Source organism: Mastigoproctus giganteus, chromosome 2, assembly GCF_048544385.1.
Source record: "Mastigoproctus giganteus isolate SK-2022 chromosome 2, ASM4854438v1, whole genome shotgun sequence".
NCBI lineage: Eukaryota > Metazoa > Arthropoda > Arachnida > Uropygi > Thelyphonidae > Mastigoproctus > Mastigoproctus giganteus.
The window spans coordinates 15,993,759-15,999,758 of record NC_143576.1 but is presented as its reverse complement, the minus strand read 5'-3'; positions in this window follow the sequence as shown (position 1 = coordinate 15,999,758).

Sequence of the window (6,000 nt, the reverse complement as noted above, 5' to 3'; positions counted from 1 at the left end):
ATTCTTTTTCGTGTTCTTGTTATTTGTTTACAATGTAACTTATCATATAAGTTACAGTTTTAATTTTATAGTTTAACATCAGTACGGAAAGGTTCTAAGAGAGGAACCAGAATGTGTAATGATTTTTGTAATTTAATTTAATTCCAGTTATGTTTTAAAAAAAATAAAAAATAAATAAAAAAAATGTTATTAGATTTCTGTTTGTTTATTAATATGATAAAGAAGTAATTTTTACTAGATTACATTGTTTACTTAGCCACCAAACTTTTTTTTTTATTGGAATATTAGTTTAATTATGCAGTAATGATATATGTTCAGAATTTAACTTTAAAATCTTTTTAAATTTTACAAAATATGAGTATGTTATGTCTCACAAAATATGTGTGGTTAAAGGCATAACTAGGGTTTTTGGCACCTATGGCCAAATATTAGAAATCAGCATTTTATTTTCATTAAATTATTAGTTAATAACTAAATTAATTTATATTATTTAATTATTATATAATTATTTAATAAAACACATTTTAGTCTTAATTAATTAACAATATTAATTAAATTAATGGTATTAGTACTGGCTTACAGTGCAAAAAAAACAAGGCTTCTGCTGCATAAACAAAAAATAAAATAAAACCACAATCCATGTGTTTTCCTCCTTGTAAATACTGACTGAAACAAAAGGGGGGGGGGCATCGCCCCCCCCTTTTGTTTTGACAATCTCAGTGAATGTGTTCCCAGTCGTTGAACCTTATGTAGCCTCCATACCCAAATGTAGCACTCCAAGCATGGTCTCACATAGTAGAATTATAAACTCCCTATGTCTAAAAGCAATTGTTCCATAAACTGACAGAATACCATGGGCCCCTCCTTGCCAGCTGTCTACATTGCATGCAGAATGTCACATCTGCTTGTACTGTAATTCCAAATCTCTTTCTTTCTCTATTTTTAATTCAATCCCATGGAGTGTATATGTTAGTTTAGGATTGTTATTTCCCAAGTAAATGTTTTTCAGAATAAAAAACATAGTTGCAGCTTATTTGATCCATCTCTGAAACCTGTCACGAAGGAGCATTGTTTAATTCTGATCATTAGCCACTCCCAATTTTGCATGATCTACAAATTTTGACACACACCCTGTATTCATTCATCACTGAGGCAGATTTATGCAGATGCATGAGGTGTTATTATTTTTTTTTTTTCTGAGTGGGAGCCCAAGTATGGCCCTAGGAAATGCTTTCAAGAGGCTTCCTTTGCAAGATACCAGTAGTGGGCACCAGACAGTTAAAATAACTTAACTGATACTTCCCCACATAATAAAGTAAGGGTACAATCTGGTTTGCTCTTTTCTCCTTTGTATTTGCACATGCATAAAATTCCATTCCTTGTTTTCTTTCTTTGCTTCCTTAGCCAGTGATTTTTTTAAATCAGTCAGTCTTTTTTTCAGCCTATTTGATCCATAATAGTATCCCAGGAATGGGTTATTATTATAAAGCATCTTAACATTTATATGCTTCAGAACTTTTCCGCCCTCAATAATGAGCTAGAAAAAGTTCTGATGTTCCATGCTATCTTTTTTGTAATATTAAAGTAGTCAGTTCCTCATTCATCTACCTTGGCATTCTCCTCATGCCACATTTTCAGTAAGCCATATGGTATATATGTATCTATGTGGCGTCTGTGAAGGCAACTTTAAATAGTTCTGTGTTCACTCACCACACATTTCCCAGTTGATACAAACCACAAAACACCTTAGACTGTTATAATTCCTTTTCCTGAAACTGAAATCCCTGCCCATTTAAATACCAGGACCTCACTTGTTGCCATCTGCCTTAGCACTCCATGATCACTCCTTGCTACAGATTTCTGTACCTACCTACCCTATGATGCTGTCTGGATCATGGATGATGATCAGGCATCATAATAGCACCAGCATATGCAGGTGGAGAATATTCTTTTTCTCAATGACAGATTTAGTTAATGTGAGCCCTGAATCTTATTTTCAAGGCACTAAAATAAGATCACAGGGCTCTTGAACCAACAATAATCCTATTAGTCTTGGGTCCCCATCATCTTAGGATCCTGAAGCAACTGCACCATTGTAACTCAGTAAATCTGGCCTTGCTTGATTAGTAATAGCTACCATAGTAATAGATAATAGCAACTATAGTAATATTTTTAAAAGAATTCTAAATTAAGTTATTCTGAGGTTTTCTTTAACTTCATTTGGCACCTATTGGCAGGGCCATATTAACCATACCATACCATACCATAGTTAAGCCTCTATGTGTGTGCGTGTGAGACATGTGTACCAAGCACAAGTAAAGATCCCTGTTTACTAATACAATATAGATAGTTATTATTATATTACCTATGGGCCTTGACTGTGCCGAAATAAAGTGCTTACTTCAAATTTAAGTAATACATTACAGAAATTCCTTGCTTTTCTGAGTGCTTCTTTCTCCAGAAATTTTTTCACTATGTTATTATGCAATCAGATGTTGTATAATGTATTTTCAATATCTAATCTGTGGACACTTAAAAATTATTCCTAAAATAATAATAAAAAATTTTTTTCAATTATACTAAGAAAATAATTCTGACACTAATTTACAAATCCTAGCACCACAGTAAGAAAATTTCAATGGGTGTACTGTTCTATACCAAAGCATATACATTTTTTCTTTTTTCCAAAAACAAAAGGAGCAATGCACAGTGGAGTCTGTTGATTTCAAGGAATTTCCTCCTTTTATTTAAGAGCTAGCACAAATCATACAAAATATTTCAGGACAAAATTAACTGTGTTTTCTTCCACTGTTAACCAAAGTTAACCTGGCAGTTGCCATATTCGATTTTGAAACATAAGTAGATGCACAAGGTAGATTTCTACTCCATGAATTTAAAAGTTGTTTTTAAATATTTTTCATTAAGTGTCCAATTTAATAAGCATTCTAAAAAGAAAATATCATACATATAATATAAATAGTTATTTTTTAAAGAAACAATTATTTTCACAATGATTGAATGAATTGAATTGTTGTATACTTATAAAAATTGTGGTGAAACTCAATTTTAATAAGTATACAACACAGCAGACAACAGAGGTTTTTCATCCCCCCCCCAGCTAATAATAGTATACTAATTTCAAAAATACGATATCATAGCTGAAATGGGATCATGTCAATTTGTTGCAAGACAATTCACTGCATGATGGTTTGGTGCATGACAGTTTGGTGTATGAGACAATTGGCCATTACAACACTTCGGTCAGTAGAATGATTCAGTGAATTCAGTATATGGCAAAGCAAGACAGCAAATGCAAACTTTTAACATTCTGTCCTGTAAATGGTGAATTTAGTAATCACGATACAGTTCTTGATATTTCATTTTTGATGGAACTTACTATCCACCTTCGTTTTTTAATACATTTTTTAGGACACCCTATTAAAAAAGTGCCACTGACAGGTTAAAGATTGGGATACAAGAGAACCTTGTTCGCATTTTACTTTCACTTCTGTTAGTTTTATTTTTTATGAAATACATATGGGGGGGGGGTTGCTCCAGAGAAGACCAACATTAGAGATCATTAAATGAGTGCTGATATGTGCATTTTTGATGTTCGGTTTGCAACTTGCACTATAGTTTGTATTGAAAGAAGTTAGTATGGGCTAGTACCATGGATGTGTTAATGGTAGGTGGCTAAGATTCCTTGGAGACTGCATAGGGGTCGGAATTGGAGTCTGAGTCCCCTACATGTAAAAGTGCTCTGGCCCAGTGAGGAATTTTCACCATGGCGTGTGGTGGTCCTCGATGCTCCTGACTAAGGGATAGTACGATAAAAGACACTTAGCAAGGGGGATAGTAGTTAAAAGGGTGTTTATTTTTGCAGCAAACAACTAAGGGCATAATATAATTCCTGAAAATTGCAATATTTTATTGTCTGTTTGCCTTGTTTGTTTCATAAAAAAACCCAAGTTACCAGGTGGAGAGGGAACTAATTTCCCACCCACAAAAATTAATCCTACCTCATTTTCCACACAGCATGTATCCTACCCACAATGCTACCTGAAAGTAGTAGTAGTAATGGCAAATGATGCAAGAAAGCAAGCTTATATAGCATCAGCCAAAAAAAAAAAAAAAAACCCTGCACAGTTTGCCCATATGTTGTACCCTCTAAGAATCTCTCTAGTTCTTCCTTGAATTTATTCAACCCATTCACTTCTACAACAGATGGAAGCCTGTTCCAACAATCAACCACCCACCAGCTGAAGGCAAACTCCCACACATCTATCCTGCAACCATCCTTTCTCAACTTGAATTTATGCCACGTCATGTGTGTTGCCTTAGCAAGCGGACGAATGCCATTAACATTTAGCTTACTCAATCCATTCAAATACCTCAAAGGCCATTAGTGTGAAAACAAGATGTAAAGAATACTTTTGAAATACTTCCCCCCCCCACCCCTTTAAGTTGCCAAAATTTCTCTAGTTTCATAAATCTTTTACTTCTTTGATTTTGTTCATTTCTGATCACTGTGTGATAAGCCAAATTGTCATGCATACACCAAATTGTCATACTCACTGAATTGTCAGAGCCACCAATTGTCTTTTATCAAACTGTCATACACCAAATTTTCACATACGGTGAAGTTGTTGTTATTTGATTTTTAGGAGCATTAGCAACTAAGGCCATACTGCTCCAGGGATATGCGGTGGTCATTCCCCGACCTTTCCGCATCCTCCGTATTTGGCGGTCACGGGCTCGAACCCCGGTCTAATCAAGAAGCGTGTACTACGCACTGCTGCTCCTGCCCACCTGGCTACGGAGGTGCCTATACAGTGAAGTGTCATTCATCAAATTGTCTCATACACCAAACTGTCATGCACTGAACTGTCATACAATGAATTAAGGAGGACCCAGCAGAAGTATGCATTGTTAATTTTAAATAAAGTTAACTTTCATAATATAAGTGATTTTCTGCATTCTCTCCTTTAATTTAATTAATTTTTTTTTTTACGGTCAACAATACTATGGCTACTAGAAAACAAAATCTCATATTCATAATGAGAGTAGTAATTTTTTTTTTTTTTTTTTTTTGTATAAAAAATAGCTCATAATATTTAAAATGCAGCTGCTCATGAATATTTCCTGTAATTTTATTATCATAAACATTGGAAAATAAAATATCAGTTAATTTTTAGAATTGTTCAACTGAACAGACTGGAGTGCACATCCTGTTCTAAAGATTAGCTCATATACATATTAAGAATCTTTCTTTCTTTTCCTATTATTTCCTAATTTAACCTTTAAAGTTAAGTAAGGAAACCTTTTTCTATTATTTCCATAACATTTAAGGTCAGGTTAAGAAATATAACGAAAAATAAAGAAGCCTTGGATGCACACTCCAGTCTATTTGATTAAACAGTGGTGAACTGTGTTTTTTTTTTTAATAGACTAATATTTTGCTAGTGAAAAAAGGTTATGTTAGTTTACGCCACTAATTCAGAACGGATTCAAGCAAAAAACGGTGTCCGTAATATTTAGCATACGGTATTTTTTTTGCTTGAATCCATCCCAAATTAGTGGCGTAAACTAAACTAACCTTTTTTCACTAGCCAAATATTAGTCTATTAAAAAAACCATAGTTCACCACAGTTTAACCAAACAGACTGGAGTGTGCACTGTTCTAAAATTAACCTATATACATATCATAATGTCAATCAATCACTTAACACTGTGATATTGTCTATTGTGTTCACGCACCAATCAGTACATGTCAATCAATATTTCATTCTTGACTTCTGCTCCATACCAATAGTACGTATCGTCTGTTTACTGAGCAGAGCAAAGCTGCGGTAGTGGCAAACCAATTTGTCTGTTAAATTTGCCATGATTCTCATGTTGGTTTCTTTACCTTAGCCAAAAAATGTAGTGGAAAACAATGGCCCAATTCCATCAAAAAGTCACATGCCAGGGAGATAGATAGTGGCACTGGTTTTAAGAGTT